The 21,209-nt window shown below is 36.4% G+C and overlaps 1 pseudogene; it reads left to right on the top strand.

The window, feature by feature from the left end:
* The first annotated feature begins 6,606 nt into the window (after positions 1–6,606).
* Positions 6,607–21,209, top strand: part of LOC111719102 — a 118,600-nt pseudogene continuing 103,997 nt past the window's right edge.

Raw genomic sequence — 21,209 nt, 5'->3', positions numbered from 1 at the left:
CTCTTTTGATTTGATTTTTCTTGTGTACATGATGAATATGGAACTATGTTTAGAAGAATTGCACATGTTTAACTTATAGTGGATTGCTTTCTATCTGGGGGGAAGGAGAGGAAGGAGGGAGAAAAATTTGGAACACAAAGTTTTGCTAAGGTGAATGTTGAAAACTATCTTTACATATATTTGGAAAAATAAAAAGCATTATAAAAAAATAAAATTCTTAAGTACCTTTGAGTCTCTCCTCTGAACCTTCAAATTTTCTCCAATTCTCCCTTCCATCTTAGAGCTTAAAACTCTAATAATTCTTTGCTTTTTAGAGAGAAAGAGAAAAAAGAGACAGAGACAGAAAGACAAAGAGAACAGTGCCAAAAATTACTACTTTCTATATAATCATGTATATATCCTCATGCCTGGTAAACTGTAGGATATAAACCAATGGCATTGGTATATGTCATTAATATAGAAATACCTATATTATAAAGTAGAGGCAATTGGGAATAGTGCGCAGTGTGCTGGACTTAAAGTGAGAATGAATCCACTTAACTCTTCCCTCATACCCTTACAAGTGTTTCTTTACAAGTCACAACACCTCTTTCAGAACTGGTTTCTTCATATGCAAAATGGGAATAAAGAAATAAATGAGATAATAAATATAAAGAACTTTTTAAAACTTAAAAATACTATACAAATGTTATTATCATTATTATTGTTGTTATTGTGATTATTATAATTTTCCAGCTCAGCCACATAATTGAATTATGATAGAATTTTGTCACAATTAATGTACTCCTAAAATTACATTCTCAATCTCAAAATACAGAATAAAATTACTATGAAATTAGCATAGAGAAAAATAAGGTTTTTTGACCCAGCAGGGCAGGAAGGATGCAGTCACACAGACATCACCTCCACCCCCTTTCTTCCTCTGGCCCCAGGTCTATTTTTGTAATGTTTAAGGTTAAATGATGGCCTAGGGATCAAATGTTGAAATGAGAAAGAATGAAAAGAATGAGAATAATTATAGAATAACAGAATCTTGGAATGTTGGGATCTAGAAGGTCCCAACCTCTAGAGTTACCCGGTCCAATCCCTGCATCTTAGACTAGGAAGATGAAGCCTGAGAAGTTGTTATTTACTCAAAATCAGAGTTCTTTCCTCTTATTACTGGATGACAAGATGTAAAGTAATCAGGAATTCAGCTCTACATCATCTCAGCTGTCCCACTGTTAACAAGGCAAAAAGCATACACTTAAGTAATTTTCATTACCTCTAGCTAGTTCTATAACTTTACTACTAGAAATTCAAATCATATTAGTCTACTCAGAGATAACTAGGCTCTGAAAACTGGTTTATAATAATTCCATTTATAAGGAACTGATTTATAAACCAGGATACCAATTTCATAGGTTCCTAAATTTATGGGTTATTTCCCCCCATTTAAATGTGACTCCTTGAAGGCAGGAACCATCTTTCAGATTATATTTGTATGCACAGAAGTTGGGCAGCTAAGTGATAGGGTGAATAGAATACCAGACTGAAAGTCAGGAAGACTCATACTTACTAGCTTAGTGACCTGGACACACTTAATCATTTTTGCCTCAATTTCCTCATCTGTAAAATGAGCTGGAGAAGGAAATGGCAAACCACCACAATATCCTTGCTAAGAAAACCTTAAATGGAGTCACAAAGATTCAAGAACAATTAAACAATAATAGTTGGCACAGTTCCTGGCACAAGGCAAGTATTTAATAAATGTTCACTGACTTTTTGTTGACTGGAGGAGAAAGGAACCCATTAAGTCTAACTGTCTTGTTTTATAGTTGAGGAAAATCTGAGATCATATAGCTAGTAAGTATCTGAGGCAGAATTCAAACCCTGGTCTTCTTGGCACCAAATTCAACACATTATCCATCTCACCGAGTCATCTTTCTTATTCAAGTTGGATGAGATAAAAAATGACTTCATGGATATAAAGCTGGTTTTAGCGTCAGATAGAATCAAGTCCGGTTTCTGAAACATATTAGCTGAGTGCAGGGGGAATAGGATGATGAATGTAAATTCAACTGTCAGTTCTCCTAGTCATTGCAACTAATTCTCATAAACCATAAGAGTTGCTGATCTGCATGGAGGAAATTTCCACACTAGAAGTTTTCCACCAGTGAGATCACAGGTCTAGAACCCTTTCTTTCCTCCTTCCCCTTCCCCCAAAATGAGACCCAGACCTTCCAGATGTTTTTAATTATTCAGAAAACCATTTTTGTATAGTAGAACCATTGTAGTACAATGGAGAGAGCACAGATGAAGAGTCAGCAGAGATGAAGGTTTGGATCTTGGCTTTAATATATATACTGTGTGATTCTCATTTAGATCATCTACAAAATGGAAATAGTAATATGAATACTTCCTACTTCTTAAGGTTGTCATGAGAAAAATACCTTTTCAAAAAAGCATTGTATTTTTCCAAATATATGCAAAGTTAGTTTTCAACATTCACCTTTGCAAAATCTTGTATATCTAAATTTTTTTCCCTCTCTCTATTTTACCCCCCGCCCCTTCCCAAGACAGCAAGCAATTCATTATAGGTTAAACATGTGCAGTTCTAAACATATTTCCACATTTGCCATGCTACACAAAAAAAAAAAAGACCAAAAGAGAAAAAAACATGAGAAAGAAAAAAACAAACAACAACAACAGCAAAAGGTGGAAATACTATGCTTTTATCCATATTTTCCATAGTTCTCTCTCTAGATGAGGATGGTACTTTCCATCATAAGTCTATTAGAATTATCTTGAATCTTGTTGAAAAGAGCCACATCCATCACAGTTGATCATCACATAATCTTCTTGTTATTTTTTAGTGTTCTCCTGGTTCTATTCACTTCACTTGGCATCAGTTCATGTAAGTTTTTCCAGGATTTTCTGAAATCAGCTTGCTTATCATTTCTTATAGAAAAATAATATTCCATTATATTCATATACCATAATTTATTCAGCCATTCCCCACCTGATGGACATTCATTCAGTTTCTAGTTTCTTGCCACTAAAAAAGGGCTCCCTTTCAAATAGTTTTGCACATGTAGGTCCTTGAGAAAATACCTTCTAAACACTAAAGCACTCTATAAATTTGTTTTATTATTACCTAAATACCTCAACGGAAGGAAAAAAAGCCTTTATTAAATATTTACTATATGCCAGGTCCTGTGCTAAGGATTGAGGATACAAAAAGATGAAAGGAAAGAAAGAAAGAAAGAAAAACAGTCCTTGTTCTCAAGAAACTGAAGTTGTAATGAGGAAAAACAACCTGAAAAAGGGACCTGAAAGAAGGAGGGAACTGGGGGGAATGAGACCTTAGTTTTGAAATCCGGAAGACAGAAAGAAGACTGGGAGGGGACTTAAAGACTGGCTTAGGCTAGTCAACAAAAGTCTTTGCAAAGGGACATTCCAGGGGGATAAAACTATAGATATAACTGAATGTTTCAGGGTGAAGAGGATCTAAGCATGGAAGAAAACTGTTTGGGCAAAAATGATTTAGGCATAAAAATTAAAGCAAAAAGTATTGTGGAATCTTGAGAAATAATTCATCGGGACTACATTAGGTCCCTTTTTTACCCTTGGTACAATTTTACAGGGAATAGAGTACTTATATCTGTCTGGTGTCATTTTTCTCATGTATTAAACTCTATAAAGATCTTTGTGCTTGTTCCAACAACATAATTTTCAAATAGAATCTTATTCCTAATTTTACAGTTTAGGGAAGTAATATGGAAATATGCAAGAGCAATGAATCTGAGATTAGATCCATGGGTTCTGATTCTGTTTCTGGAGTAGATAATTCAGGTTCTGATGTCGTCTCTGGAGCTTACTGCCAGTGTAACCTTGGAAAAGTCCCATCTCTGGGCCTCATCTGTGAAATAAGAGGTGAAACTAGCAGGCCTCTGAGGTCTCTTCCTGGTTCTAGTGTTATGTTTATTTTTCATTGATTGCATTTCTGCTGAGCTGCTTCCAGATTGCATGTAGGGAGGTGCCTTCATCTCCTTAGCAAGTTATCTATGAATCACACTCTAGGAGATAGGACTTTGGAGACAGCTAATCCCATCCATGGCTTTTGGATCTCTAGCCTATCAGTTGAACACTCCTTCCTGATCTTGTTCCTGCTTTAAGTGAATTTTGGGCCCCTTCTAGCTCCTTCCATAATAGTATTTATTATTATTTTAAAAAAAAATTATCTCCACATGGACAAATCGGTTAAAAAAAATTTCATCAAGATGACCATCTTGACATTATCAACATAAACTATCAAACATAAAGGAACCAGACTGGTAATGATTTTTTTTTTTTAATTAAATCCCAGGTCTAAATTTTCCATTAGTGAATTGATACAAATGGGAAAGAAATAAAACTTACTTTTTACCAGACATTAAACACTTTTCATAAATATTATCTCATTTGATCCCTTACAAAAACACTGAAAAGTAAATGCTATTATTGTTTCCATTTTACAGTTAAGGAAACTGAGGAACAGATTAAGTGACTTGTCCAAGTTCATACATTTTGTAAGTATCTGAGGCTAGATTTGAACTCAGATTTTCTTGACAACAGACCCAACACTTTATCCATTGTACCATCAATTACCAATCCATAAAATGATAGATTAAGTGTTATAAACTACCTAGAGGCCATTAAATCTAATCACCTCATTTTGTGGATGAGGAACCTGAGGCCCAGCAAGGTTATGTAAATTATCCCAGCTCATATAGCTCATAAAAGTCTAAGACAGTATTTTAACTCAAATCTTTCTGACTCCATCTCCAGAGCTCTATCCAAGTATGAACTAAGCATCCTTGTTAAGTTTGTTTTCCATTAGACTGTGAGATCCTTGAGATTAGAGAGTATCTTTTTACTTTCTTTCTATCTCTAGAGCTTAGCACAACACCTCATATATAGTGGGTACTTACTAAATGTTTATTGGCCGAATATGACATCAAGATTGAAGTTGGATGGTACGGCCTTGATAAAAGCAGCATAAATATTCAATGGGATATTAAATAAATCAGTAAAACAAAATGAAGTCTAAGAAGGAAAATTAGAGATCAAGAACTAAATTTGAAATTGAAAAAAAAAAGGCAAATTTAGGTTCAATTATCAGAAAAAAAAAAACTTCCTAATAATTTTGTTGTCATTCAAGAGTTTCAGTCATGTCCAGCTCTTTGTGACTCCATTTGTGGTTTTCTTGACAAAGATATTAGAGCAGTTTGCCATTTCCTTTTTCAGATCATTTTACAAATGAGAGAATCGAGGCAAACAGAGTAAAGTGACTTGCCCAGAGTCAATTAGCTAGTAAATGTCTGGAGCTGTCAAAAATAGAATGGGCTACCTGGAAAAATTTGTTCCCTCTTCTCTAAGGTCTTATGCAGTCTGGAGTCCTACTTGCTTGGTACTTTATCATGGAGATTGACCTGGAAGTCCCTTCCAGTTCTCCAATTTCTATGATTCTATGAATTTGCTAATTGGAAAGCAATTTAATATAATGGAGAAAGCAGTGGATGAGGAATCTGAAGACCTAATTCCAGGCCTAATTTTGCTATCTGTGTGACCCCCCAGCATATTACCTCTACCACTCCCAACGGGAGGGGGGGGGATGTTCAGGGGATTGGAGGGTTCTTGGTTTCTTCATTTGTAGAATAAGGAATTAGACTTGGTAACCAGATCTTTCCAATTCTAAATATGTAAAATACAAAATTGTACATGGGGAAAAAAAAAAAACCCCAACATATTAACCCAAGATGAAGAAGGTTACTCCCTAGTATAGCTAGTAAGCATCCTCGGTCCTGTCCCCATAAACTCCCTTCCAGTTATAATATTCTAGGATTCTTGTATTCATGATACCAACATATATCACTTCCTCCTAAGTATATGATGCTACCTCATATCATTTATCTTCTGTGCCCTGATTTGGAGGATCTGATTTCAAGTCCTGACTCTTCCTACCTGATTGATTGATTGATTGATTGATTTAGAGTTGGGGTTTTTTTGGTTTGTTCTTTTTTTTTTTGACTAGGTGAAAGAAGCCATTCCAATGGGTGCAGCTTCAATCAAACCAAGAACTGTCCAAGACCCTAGTTTAAAAAGGCCACAGTCTCCCACTGTATCCAGGACCATCTCCAGTCATCCTGATCCACATCTGGCCACTGGACCCAGGTGGCTCTGGAGGGGAAAGTGAGGCAGGTGACTTTGCACATCTCTCCCTCACTTCGGTCCTATTCACTTGCATGTCATGGCAGCACCTCCCTGAAGTCATGGACCTCTTCCAGAAGGAAGGACAAACAATAACAACAATGACCTTGAACAAATAACTTAATCTCTCCAAGCCTCAGTTTCTACACCAGAAAAATGTGCATGACCCCTAATAGTCCTTCCAGCTCTAAATCTAGAATCGTACAATCCTTTCCAAAGCATTCTAGCAAAGTATTAAGTCTGCCACATCACAGTAATCTCTCAGCACTTGGGATGGTTTTAATACTTCAGCCAAGAGGAAAATGAAGGGGTGAGTCTAAGTATCAAGCAGGAGATGTAAAGGATCATGTCAAAGGCAGGGATAGGGGCGAGGCCATGGGACTTGCTGATAGCAAACGGAGATACGGGCAGCAGGGTAAGAGGCAAAAGGCAAAGCCTGCTACATTTAGCACCCCCCACAGAGGCTCTGCCGAGACTAAGTTTACTATCTCAGACATTCAACAGATCCCAGACACTCTAGGACAAGTGGTCAGCTCACTCACAAATGCTGACATTTTCCATGCCGGTCTACATTTCCTGGCTGGGGCTAGGAAAACACTGATGTGTACAACACTGGAAAAATCACACTGATGAACAAAGAAAGTTGTCCCCAACTCAAGAAAGCTTCAGTTTGAGGCATGGGGAAAACACGTGACTTTTTATTTCACTTCAGTCAAATGGCACCCATTTACAATGCCAAAATATACTCTAGCTCACTTATTATAGATGAAACCAGAGGCATTAAGAGTTCTGTGTTGACTCAGACCTGCATCAGCTGCTGTCCCTAAACAACATATAAAAACTGGGATCTTAATTTTAGCTGGCAACAAATAAGTATCTTTCCAAATCCAAGTCTGCCAAGATACAGGCTGTCACCAGATCTACAGGTGTGCCCTGGAATTGGGCAAACAGAAAGATTCAATTATTGCAATTCCTTGCTGTTGTACCAGAGTCTGCTGAGACACATAGGGGAGGTAGGGATCATTCAGAGCACCCTTCCCCTGTATCAATCCACAGTACTCCACCAAATTAAAAAGTAATTAGAAAATGTTTTACAAAATAAATAAAATCACAATAAAACATTGATGATGATGTAGTTCAAAACTCAATCAATATTCAGACCTCAGATTAGTGACCCCCATTTCTTTTTGAGCTTGACCCCACTAATAGAAAAGGTATCTTTAAATCAGACTCCATTAAATCTACAAATTGGGAATCAATGGATGAGTGGGGCTGTATATATTCAAATGTGTTCTTTGTTGAAAGATGGGGGAGGGGGATGTTTCGTGGGAAGTTATGTGAAGAAAAGAGAGAAGGTCAGATGCTAAAGGGAGAAATACTGGAAAAGAACAAAAATCCATTCAATTGGTTGACTCTTTCCTCCTGATGCCTTGGGAAAGGCAGTATGGTATAGTGGATAGAGAAGTAGCCTCCAAACCCTGCCTCTGACATAAACTGTGTCATCCTCTCCCAGACCCTTATACTCTCAGCACCCGCAGGCAACTCTCTTAGGTTAAAATTACAATAAAGGCCAGCACTTTATCACTTTCAAAACATAGCACATGAGTGCCACAAGCCCTGTGAAACTCCTCCCCACATCCCAGGACCTCTCCATCTCCCAGCCCCCTCCCCAGCTGCAGTTGGCTGCTTGGTATTTTCTAGCTTTGTGTCTGAAGGTCACAAGAACAGCTCTATCTTCTGAGGCAAATTATCCAGTGCAAGTCCTGGAGAAATAAAGACAGAACAGGGTGATGGGGAGCTATGAGGAGGACACTCAGAATCCCAAGGTCTAAAAGCCCCAGTGCCTTGGAACCTTTCTCTGGGTTAAACTTAAATTATGGTCATAGTCTATGAATCCTCAGGGCAAAGAATACTGTGTCATGAGCAAAAAATGCTTGAGAACCACTATTCTAAGACTTTAAGTTATAGAACAGGTGTTCTGATGAAATTAAAACTCTGGACCAAAACCAAAGAAACAAAAAACAAAAACCCTAGAGAGGTACCTCACCCTCACCAGAGTTATCTACAAATCACAGTACAAACTAGACTTTCTCCATCTAGACCAGTTATATCCTCGCCTCTCCCATCACTCTGCCCTATTTCTGGAACCTCCCCTTTCTGGAATCTTTTTACACCTAAAACCTTCCAAGCTAAAAATTTCCAGTTTCCTAACTCATTAGTGCCTTCTTGTCTATGACTTCACGAAGTAGAAAACCAATCAAAGCCAGATGAGCAGTATCTTCCCTATAAAACACCTGGCCCTACTTAAACACCTATAATATGGGGGGAAGCAGGATCCAGGAGTCCTAGCTAGGACGTGGTGTAGTAGCCATGTAGCAAGATTTAAGAACAGCCTTTCACAAGACTTTGGGAGACTTCTTCCTTCTACCAAGGGCAGCTAATGTGGAAGTGAATCTCTATTCACTGGAGTCAGAAAATCTTGAGTTGAAATCTGACCTAATACCACTTGCCAGGTGTTGTGTGAACCTGGACAAATCACTTAATGTCTGCCTCAGTTTCTTTGACTATAAAGTGGGCATAATAATTTCAAATTGTGAAGATCAAATGGGAATATATTTGTAAAAAAAAAAAAAAAAACCACTTATAATGCCTAGCACAAAGAATAGGTGCTATATAATGCTTGTTCTCTTCTTCTTTCCTTTCCTTTCTCCTTGAATAACTTAAAAATCATTCTGCCACAGAATATCTGGAAGTTGATGCTAATCCTATTTATTTTCTGGTGTTCCCCATACCATTTTGAAGGAATCAGTCCACCCCAGATAATGAGAGGGAAATGGGTAAGCAACTCCAGCTTATAAGGAAGATACTATAAAACCTTTCCTTGCCAACCCTACTGGGTCTCCAACTAAGCTTCCAAAAGGGCCTATTGCAATCAATATTGACTGGCTCACACTTTCCAATGACTCCCAACAGTCATATTCAAGGTATATCGAACAAGGGTTCGGCCTTTCGTCGAAAATACCTTTCCTCTGTATGATGCACAAGACATGTACTTCTGTGGGTAGCTGAGGTACAGTAAAGACAGAAGGTATGACTTGTTGCTCAGGCACTAACAAAATTGGCTCATATTGAAATTAAATAAATCAAACATCTAGGATGTTAGCAAATGACAAGAAAAATCATCATATTCCCGATCAGGAAAATAGCCACACATAAATTCACTCTCTAACTTTCAGTTGTATGATTAACTCCATTCCCCAAAACAATAGAGTAAGAAACTAGCCTTTATTGAGCACCTACTATGTTCTAGGTGTTATTTTTTGTCTTTCATTTTCAAAGAAGATTAAATCAAATCCTCCAAGTTCCTGGGGTAACACTCTATCCATTGTATCATAGTAAAGGAGGCTAGGTAGTAAAGCTGGAATTCAAATCTAGCCTTAGACACTTACCAGCTATATGACTCTGATCAAGTACTTTAGATCTGATTGCCTCTGTTTCCTTATCTGTATGAAATGGAGATAATAACAGCACCTACTTCTCAGGGCTATGAATATATAATGAAATAATATTTGTAAATACATGGCAAACTTTAAAGCTCCATATAAATGCTCTTATTAAATGGGCACTCATTTCCAAAAAAAGAGTTTCAAGTTATAACACAGACATTATTAAGGTCATAGATCTATAGCAGGAAAGGAACTTAAAGGGCCATTTCATCCAACTCCTTTATTATATAGAGGAAATATAGAACTAGAGAGGGTAAGAATTGAAAAAGCCAAGATTCTAAATCACCAACAAATGAAGCAGGTGATTAGGTCCTAGAAAAAAACTGTCTTCCTCCTCCTCCCCTGCTTTTTTTTGCTGTCCATCACCTAACACTACCTACCTTTAGCAATCACTTAATCCCTCATTTCTTAAAGCCTCATCTCCTCAAAGGTCTAACTCCTAGATCTCTCTCTATCCTTTCTCTTACCCTAGACTCTTTCCTTCAGATGTCTTTCATGCAAAAACTCTTTAAATTTCTTCTTTTAAACAATGGTTTTTAATATCTTTTGATTTTTAATGTCATATATATTTCTCATTCTATCTCCCCCTTTTTCTCTGAGAGCAGACAATGCTCTCAGAGTCTATGACAAATAATAAAAAGGAGGAGGAAAATCAATTCAGAAGAAGAAAAGAGAAAGAAAGAAAGAGAGAGAGAGAGAGAGAGAGAGAGAAGGAAGGAAGGAAGGAAGGAAGGAAGGAAGGAAGGAAGGAAGGAAGGAAGGAAGGAAGGAAGAAAGAAAGAAAGAAAGAAAGAAAGAAGGAAAGAAAGAAAGAAAGAAAGAAAGAAAGAAAGAAAGAAAGAAGGAAAGAAAGAAAGAAGGAAAGAAAGAAAGAAAAAGAAAGAAAGAAAGAAAACCTCATAATATAAAGAAAGAAAGAAAGAAAATTTCATATTATATGATAGAATTCACAGGACACTTAAACAACCTGCCGCCTAACCTTTGTGCTTCAGTTTCAGACAACCATCAACTATGAACCCAGTGCCAAAGAAGTCAAAACAAATTACTAACAAGGTAAGGCTCATTTATTTTGCTTAAGCTTAACTCTTTAAATGACAGAATTTTTGTGCATGTGTTCACCAAAATGGAAAGCTTTAATGTTTCCAGGATCTCTAGTTTTCTTGGTGAAGGTGCCCCTTAGACCAATTCAAAATTTTAACTACACACCTTAGTAATTGATTTGGGGGGAGGAGAGACTATAATGTTAAGTATAGAGCAATTAGGTGATGAAGGGGATAGAGCACTGGACTTGAAATCAGAAAAACTCAATTTAGCCTTAGATACTTATTAGCTGAACAAATCACTTAAGTTTGTTTGCCTCAGTTTCCTCATCTGTAAAATGAGTTGGAGAAGGAAAAGGAAAGAAATACCCTCCAGTATTTCTACAAAGAACCTCCTAAATGAAATTACAAAGAGCTGAACATGACTGAAAACAACTAAACAACAATAGAATGATGCCTTTCAAGGAACTACTTGCCCCTACACTAAATGGTGCATGTCTATTATGCTTTTTGAGTTCTAGAGATGCCTTTTGTTTTTGTTATTTAATACAAAAGATGTCAGTCTTCCAAGGGATCCCCTTTGATTGATTAAGGTCAGGTTGTCCAAGCTGTCCCTGGCTGGCTGCAGTCTCCATGCCTACCTCCAGCAGCCCCTCCCCACTATTAATCTGCTGCTTCTAATCTGCTGTGGTCTTGGAAACCAGGGAAACAAGCTTGTTAGAATTGTGTAGCCTGGGGAATGGATGTAAGTGAGTTTGAGGGGCAGATACTGTGGGCATTTTTTTTTTTTTTTTTTGATAAATCAGAAGCCTTTTCTTGCTCACTTCTAGACCTTGGCTATATTCAGAATAGGTAATCTATGATAATGAGTAACCTATGGAAAAGACCCATAGGGTTAGATATGATTCCAAAAAAGTTTCATTTGCCAGTATGAAAAAAGATCATAAATAGATAATGGAGAAATGATCTTGATCAATGATATTATAATCTTCAGCTACATGGGGCATCAAAAAGTTATAGGAACATACAGATCACTCCATTATTAGAATATTTTTAAAAAATAATTCTGATATGAGGAGACATGGATAATTGTAACAATAGCAACAATTACAAGTCTAATTCATATAGTTTTTAAAGATTTTTCAAAATGGACAGGATAATTGTCACCAAGTACTAAGAAATAAGATTATCAAATAGAAATAGACCCCCACTGGAGTTGACCATGGCGTGATCTTGCCACCTGACTTCCTGCCTACTTGTCCCCCTCCACCCTTACCACCTTCAAATCAATATTACCATTAGACCTGGAAAGGCCATGACAAAGGGTCCTATGTTCCAATAAATAATAGTAACTAACCTTTATATAGTACCTATTTTGTTCCAGGTATGGTGCTAAGTAGTTTATAATTATCTCTTTTGGTTTTAAAACAACTCTAGGAAATAAGTACTATTATCATGCCCATTTTACAGTTAAGGAAATTGAGGCAAAGAGATTAAGTGACTTGCCCAGGGTCACACAACTCGTGTCTTATTTTAGATTTTAAATAAGGAAGAGTCTTCTTGGATCTAGGTCCAATACTCTATCCATTGTGCCACCCAGCTGCCTCCTAATCTATTCACAATCTTTATATCTTGCCTAGCCCTGAGCCAAAGCTCCCTTGTCTGGCTACCATGAGCTATATGTTTTTTATCTCTCTAGTTGGAATTTTTTCATTTTTTATATTTCTATCCCTAGAATCTAGCATAGTATATAACATAGATTAACAGTGTACAATTCATCCATACTGTTTGCTGATTGTTTTTTTTTTTATTTAATTTTTTAAAAGATAATTAGAAATGTTTTTCAAGTGATGTAAAGCCTAAATGAGTAGGCAGATTTGTGTTTCTCATCTTGTGACCTGAAGATCAGACATTTATTCATTTATTTATTTAGTATGGATCTGCTATTTCATTAACATAGAAGTTTTAAACAGAAATGTGAACAACTAACCTATACATAAAAATTCCTACAGACTCCATGCTACTTTAGTCTTAAATTTTAATAATATCTGTTTTATTGTATTTTTATTTAGTTTGTGAAATATAGCCCAATTATATTTTAATCCTGGGAATGCTGTGGGACCCAATGCAATATTCTTGATACCTGTGTTGTTGGGTGGTTCCAGTGAGAAAACCTCATCTCCTCTACCAATGCAGAATCAACTATTCTACAGCTTATGGCTATAGAGTTGCTGGGGGCATTGAGAAGGGAATTGAATTGGGAATCATCAAAAAGTAGAAATCAGTGGAACTTAGGCCTTCTTGGCTTGGAAGCAGTTCATTTTACCATTCTCACTTCCCCAAAATAGCACTAATAAACCCAAATCTACTCAGGACTTTTAGAATTTAGGATCTTAGATCTATTTAAGACTTAAGGAGCAGAAACTATAAGTAAGGTTATAAGATAAAAGTTAAAAGCAAGTCAGTTTTTTGAATGTTTGGATGGTTGATGTTTGATGATTAGAATGGTGCTCTTCAACTCAATTTGTGCAAAGGGAACTCATATAGACTCAGATATTCTATCAAAACATGAGGAATTTGCTATAGGCAAGGGAGGGGTGCCAAACTCACAAACTATGCCATATAAAACTTTTTCCACATCTAATGTATACTTAGGAAACATGGAATATTGGCATGAGAAAAGAAAGGTAAAGATTGTGGACATAAAATTCTTTAGAACCACCTTGGGAAAGAAATCCATGATAAGATAAAATCAGCGGTGAAATGATCAGAAAATACTCTGATAAAGCAATATGTTGCAATGAATTCAACATTCACATTTTGCAGGATCTGGGCACCCCAAGCAAATGAAAGAAAACCTCAAGGATCTCCAGCAGGATTTTATGCTATCCCACAAGACTTTTTTCTCTGCTTCCTTCTACTTTTCAGAGGTCACCACTGCACAGAACAATCCAGTAATGGAGCCACCTTCATCTTCTGGCCTAAGTGAAAGTAATGCTAGTGTACAAAGGCACAGTCTTTTGCTCCAACTTGAAAAAGCAATTATGGCCCCTTTTTAAAAGGAAGTTCAAGGTGTGGCCCTGGTGAGACAGTAGGTTTTATACTGGGAGCCAGGACTTTGGTTTGAACCTACAGTCCCACTCAAAGGCTTTCTGTTCTTTTCCCCTCTGTTTATACTGTGTCCTGTTGTTTTCCAAATAACTCCAAGATTAAATCCTACATCCCTATTAACGTTGTTTGGGTTTTTTAGCCTTTCTGCAGCTCCTCTGCTAATCTGATGTGTGGAGTGCTTTTCTTTAGAGGTGGACAGGAATGCAGGGCACATTAATGTGGCAACCATTCTCTCCAGCTGGTCAAAACAGCTACACGCTTTCTCAAGATGGGTCCAATATCCCTTAATCCATAGGTCCATGAGCCTGTCTGGTTTATCCAATATAACATTTCTCACGCTTGAAAGAATGTGATCAATTCTGCCCTAGGTTCACAAAACACAATGCTTCCCTTTGTTTCCATGTCTGGTATTTTTAAGTGGTGTGACATGTTGGGTGGTGTGGTAGGAAGAATATGGGGCTGGCATTCAGAGATTTTAATTCTAGTCCTTGTTCATCCATTAGCCAGCTGTGACCTCAATCGACTTAAATTACTTTACCCTTATCTGGAATATAGTTTCCTCATCTATAAAATAACCAGGGTAGACAAGTCTTACCATGATCAGACTACTAAGGGATCCCCAAAACAAAAATGATCAAGAACTCCTGTGGTAAACTGCAAGAGTTTCCAATCTATAGCAATGGAAAGAAGAATGTGCTTAAATGGATGAAATAAAATATGTAGGATTACAGAGGAAACCAGTTATATTGAAATAGTTATCCGAAAAAAATTGTAAAGCTTATACACATCTACCCATTGGAGTTTTTGGAGGTCTGTGGACTGCAAGTTAAAAATCCTTGCTTTATTTAGATAGTATCTTGGACCAAAAAAGTTATGTCAATTTCTGGTGATGAGCTTCCCCAAATTTAGCCAAGCTGGTCTTCAGACCAAAGATGCATAGTCCATTGGAGCCCAGACTGGAAACTCTTCCAACTCAGCAGGTCTTGCCAGAACTCATCCTCTGTTGGCAGGGTTATCTCACCTGGTTATGAGGCAGTACTTTGGTTATATCACATCAATAATCCTGGAACCATCAGGACTATCTGAATGATGCAGTCATGAGGTCTTTAGTAAGGTCTACTCTGAATCATAGGTGGTAGAGCTGGTGATACTACTTGGCTGTTGGCCAATTTAAGGATTTTTTAAAGAGGAAATAAAAAGAATTATACCAGAAGCAGCCTCCAGATAAATAGAATCAGAAAATAAAGATCATTAATAGGACAGAGAAGAGAAGATTTGACAAGACAGAGAAAAGATGGAAACTCATTTTTTTTAATGACTCTTAGGCAGCCTAAGGCTGGACAGGAAAATCTGAGAATGATGATTTTTAAGCATCTCTTGACAAGGAACATATAGAAACATGCTGGGATCCCCATTAGTAATTGTAATGACACTAATTAAGAAATTATCAGGGAGAGATCCTTGGCTGAGAAATACTGACACTTAACATTGACTGTTTTATCAAAATGATTCAGGATGAATGAACAGCACTTTAGGTATGAACAAGACTGAGTTATTCAGAAAACCCACAGCAAGGAGTGGTCATTTCTGTTGTCTCTGGTTGTTACTAATAGCTAATATTTTTAATAACATTTACTAAGTGTCAGGCATTATGCTAAGCTTTTTACATTTTATTTGACTCTTTACCTTGGGAAGTAGGTGCTCTTTTCATCCCCATTTTACAGATGAGGAAACTGAAGATTAGGGTTAAGTGACTTGGCCAAGCTTACTTAGTAAGTGTCTAAGGGCAGATTTGAATTCTTCCCGTCTCCTTATCAGGTATTCTATCCACCGTACCACCTAGCTACTAGTTAGGGAAACAGTATAACTTTAAAAAAAAAACTTTTAAAAGTGAGAAAAGGATCCAAATATGTAGTTTACTACCCTGGATTAGCGAGTGAAAAGAGGTCTCCAACCCAATAAAGTAAAGTACAGGTTCGCCCCACTCCACCCCTTCCTGCTCTGAGCCCTTAGCTTCTCTGTTTTCTTGGGTTTGAGTGATTTAGGAACCCATTCTTAATGAATTGGAGGCTAATTGAGGATATTTGAAGCTGGGGAAGAACGATGAGTTGAAGAGTAATTACTATTTTATAGTCCTTTTGTATGGCACCTTCTATTGTCCAAATCTCCATCCCTCTGCCACCCACAAAGCAAACAGCCTTTGATCAAATTAAAAAGGAGACTGTTACAAGAGACCCATATTAAACTTCCAATTGGACCACTGACTAATTCTGCTCAACCAGTGAGCAAGTCATTTTTTGGGCCTCAGTTTGCTTATAAGCCAAATAAAGATTTAAATAGGGCATCTCTAAGGATCATTCTAGTGCTAATAATAATAATACTAATTAGTAGAAAACAGAGAACCCCTATCTTGGGAATCAGGAGTACCAGGATTCAAGTCTAGGTTCTAACATCTACTAGCTGTATGATCCTGGTCAATTAACCTTCTTAGATCCCTAGGCAATTCTCTAAAATTCTAAGTTATATGTGTTGGTCAATCTGCCATCTGGGGGAGAGAGTGGGGGAGAAGGAGGGGAAAAATTGGAACAAAAGATTTGGCAATTGTCAATGCTGTAAAATTACCCATGCATATAACTTGTAAATAAAAAGCTGTCATTAAAAAAGAAAGAAAGAAAAAGAAAATTCTAAGTTATATGCGTGCCTTTTTATGTACAGAAAGGATTTTCAAAACTAGATCAGGAAACCAAAAAAGTATGCAATTGTCATAGATTACTAAAAATCTGACACTGCTGAACACAGTACTCATTTCAGAAACCTAAAGTTCTGCAGAATATTACATTTTTTTTTACTAATGCTTTCGGTTTTCTCATCATTCATTTTTCAATATATTTTCCCCAAAATCCAATTCTCAACGAGCTTGCCCTTAAAACTAAGACTACAAGAGAAAAAGAAGAAAAAAAAAATGCCATAAAACCAATTAACACATCTATACAACTGGATCTAACCCTTTATATGACAATCCATTCAGGAGGTAAGTGGTTCTGAGTTCTCTAAGGTTTTGTCATTATAGGACAAGCTGTACCAAGGTGGATGACTTTTGAGTACCAGCCCTGCAAAAGACTGAATGATATTTTAAGACCAACCTAGTTAAGTATGGAGAGATCATCACCACATGGGTCATCACCTAATTTACCACTCTATTTCATTTAATTACCCTTTGTTCATATTAAATATATATTTTGAGTACGCAATCAGTTAAGGGATTTACCCAGGGTCACACAATTTAGTTATTATAATTATGGGGTACTTAGTTTCTTTTTCTTATTTTTTTGCTTATATTTTTTGTAGTCATGGTATATATTATTTCTCTAATTTTTCTTACTTTAATTGGCATTAGTTCATATACATCTTCCCACACTTTTCTGAATTCTTCATCTTCATGATTCATTATGGCAAAATAATTTATGATATGTTCAAGTGCAGGTGATATTGATTGCTATGCTGTTGTTCATTCAGATATGTCTGATTTTTCATGATCCCATGAACCACTGTCAATGGGATATTCTTGGCAAAGATACCAGAGTGTTTTGTATTTCCTACTCCAGTGGATTAAAGCAAAAAGAAGTAAGGTGACTTCCCCACAGTCATACAACTAGTAAGTGTCTGAGGCTGGATTTGAACTCAGGCCTTCCAGACTCCATTCCTCTATCCATCGAGCTACTTAACTGCTCCTGACAGCACTATACTAAATATTTTATATCATAACCATTTAAGGGTAAGCAACTGCCCCCTAATCTCTATTAAAATAACACAATAATGTCTGTGACTGACATGATGGTGCTCTTGAGCATGAGGCTTTTCATGACTAGTTTATCAAGATACTCCAGGACTTTACCTGTTCAAACTCCAAGAAGATAACCCCATAGAATTTCAAAACTAATTTTCTACATCCCATAGCTTTGCATTGAATTCTTCCAACTGCAAGTTGTTCTGCGTTTATCTGAACCTATTGTGTCCTCAGGACCCATTATTTACATCATAAATGAATAATTTCTAACAAAATAGGTACTTCCTAAATAATCAATTATTATTCAACTTTCAACCAACCTCTCACAGAAAAAAAAAAAGTTTATATGATTTTAAATTTAGAGCTGAAAGAGATCTTGGATTCCTAGTCTTACAAATTATTTCACAAAAGAAGAAACTCAAGAACAAAGAAATGAATTAACTTGCTCAATCACATAAGAAAATGCCAAGATATTTTTGGCTTAAGATTCCTTTCCTCTCCTTCCCCATCTCACTCACTAAATAATTAGAAGAGATGAGTGAAGTTGTACATGTATACTGAAAAGCAAATATAGAGGATGACAGAAACACTTGCTTGACCTGCAGAGATTATGGGTTTTATAGATTTTTTCCAGTGACAATATCAACTACTTCAAAGTTTTTTATGACAACATATTGTGAAGTAGAAGTAACCCTAGAGATCTCAAAGACTATGCTCATGTAAAGCAGGATCTACCAAAGTAAATATGTTTTGGCAAAAGAGTGAGTCTGATGTCTGAAGTCCAGGCTAACCAAAGACAAAGAAGTCATCATCAGTTGGATCATCACCTACCTTCTAGATCTTATTTCAATTTAATATACTTTGTTCACTCTTCTTTCCAGTCAAACTGGCTGTTCTCCATTCATGACATTCCATCTTCTGCCTCCATGCTCCTCAGTGTCTAGAAATTGCTTCCCCCTCACTTCCATGTCTCAGGATCCCATTTTCCTTCATAGTTGAGATATCTCCTCCTACATGACTACATGAGGCTCTTGTTCACTAGTCCAGTCTCTCTTAAAATTACTTCATATTATTTGATATTGTTCTGAGGCAACAATTCCAACTTCCAAATACACAAAAGAGTCTCCCACAAATGTGCAGAACGTCCGGAAAAAGGTGGGTTCAAATTTGGAGAGCACATATGGAAAAAAAGGTAATTCTCACTTTTCTCCAGGGGTTTTACTAGAATTCTTTCTTTTCACTTAAGATCATTCCAGTTTCTCAGATTATGATGGCTTGGTATTTAAAGTTGACCCCCTAGGGTTTGACCAAGTATCCTCAGTGAATGCAAATATGCTTCCTATGCAATGTGATTCCAGTTGATCCAACTTAGTTTTTTCACTTAGTCTAAAGTCTTTGATTTTTTTTTTTTAAAGATTTGTTCTCAATCCATTAAGATACATAAATAGGGTACAATTTACTATAAATGGGGTAGGGTGATTTGACTGATTATTCCATGGAACCCTATCCTTACACATATAATTTGCTTTTACTTATCTCAGTACATGTTGTATATTCACTCCTCCAACTAAGAAAAATGTAAGCTCCTTGAAGGCAGATGCTGTCTGTTTTTTCCCTTTGTGTTTTTATTACTTACCACTGTGTCATATATAAATGGCACTTTTTAAAATGTTTGATGATTGATTGAATGGAGTTTTCATATTATAGCTAAGTAAACATGACTTCAGTTTCTGGCAAACTTCTAGAATATATTATGAAATGGATCATAATTGAGCATCTCAAAAAGGAAGCAGTAATCACAGAGCATGAAGAATCCAAAGAAAAGGACAGGAAAATGTGTCAGAGAGGCAACATGGTATCATGGGTAGGGTGTTTGATTTAGTGTCAAAAAAAGCTGGAATATAAGAACTGGAAAGGTCTTGGAGATCAGCTAGACCAATGGTGTAATTTTAGAGAGGAAGGATTCATAATAAAGGTTCATATGGTTCAAATAAGATTATGTATCACCAAGTTTTATTTCTATGAAAAAAAAAACCATGATCAAAAAAGGGAAAATAGTAGAGAGCTTTTGAGTGAGACCTAGTGGATAAAAAAAATAGAAGCAAAAATATAGTGTAATTACATTGCAGCCCACCAAGACAGAAAGAGGAAATGGATAATGAGTTCCAGAAACAGATCACATATAAGCATATTATAACAGTAATAGTAATAGGGGGCTTTTAGTGATAGAGGACTTTGACAATTAAGGAATACTCCTGCTGGCTATCTTTGTAAAAGCAGCAGAGTAGTTAACAGATTCTGACTTCTCCTTGATGAGGATTTAATTCATTAAAAAAAAAAGTGGTGGAGGCAACTACCTTTTTAAAAATTATTCTGAACCACAAAGGGGAACTAGTTGTGATGTAAAAAATGATGTGAACCTTGTGGGAAGTGACTGCTTCAACTTAGAGTTCATCAAAGAAAAAAAGGGAAATCCAAGAATAAGCTAACATTCATTCAAAGTATTCAGGAAAATTATATCAGTGGCCTAAAATTCTATATGGGAAATTAGCTCAAAAGGAAGTGAATGCTCTTAGGAATGAAATTCTGATAATAGTAATTATTCCAATAGAAAGAAAAGAAGGAATTTCATAAAGGAATGGATATGAAAATACAAAGAAATCATCAACCAACAAATATATATAATATATGTTTATAATATATATATAACATATATTTGTTGGTTGATGATTTATACACACACACACACATACACACATATATATATATAAACATATAATATATATATATTTGTTGGTTGATGATTTCTTTGTATTTATATATATATATATGTATATATATTATATGTGCTTATATATACATATATATGTATGTACGTACAGGTATATATCCATCAAAATGGAGAAATTCCTTCCATTAACTATTGGATGAAGGTAAGTGATGGGACATAGAGTCTTCCTAGTGATTAGATGGTTGAGGAGTAGTCATACTGCTTATTATCTGTTAAGATAAACTGGCCCCACTCTTCTGAGACTCAGCTCTGGAAGATTCTCTAAGCTATTCAAGCGATTCATCCTCTCTTTTGCAGTCTACCAGAGGGAAGCAAGGTTTGGGGGGATGGAAGGACGGATACCTCTCCTCACCAACCAGAAGCAGTCATGTCTATCTGCAGCAGAATCACAAGGCTGTTGGTAACATGTGTTTGCACACAGTCTTCTGAACATCAACATTTTAGGTCCAGAAAATGGTATTCTGAATTTCCTAGATAGTATAACTAGAATCAAGATTTCTAAAAGAGTAAGGAGATTTCTGGGGCAGGACGAATTTTGAAAATTGCCTCAAGGGGACCTGCAGATTTTTTATTTCAAGAATTTCAGCTTTCCTGTTGCATCCTAGTCCTCAGAAAAGGAAAAAGACAGTTCAGTGGGAAAGTGTCCCACTTGAAACTAAAAGGCAGAAAAGCTCCAGCTTTTTGTAAAAGAGTACTGCAGTACCATTACAAAGGATTTCAGTTAAGCCAACAGTTGAAATCAT

Source organism: Sarcophilus harrisii, chromosome 1 (genome assembly GCF_902635505.1).
Source record: "Sarcophilus harrisii chromosome 1, mSarHar1.11, whole genome shotgun sequence".
NCBI classification, from domain to species: Eukaryota; Metazoa; Chordata; class Mammalia; order Dasyuromorphia; family Dasyuridae; genus Sarcophilus; species Sarcophilus harrisii.
Note: the sequence above shows the minus strand (reverse complement) of the source record. Positions and strands in the feature narration are given on the sequence as shown.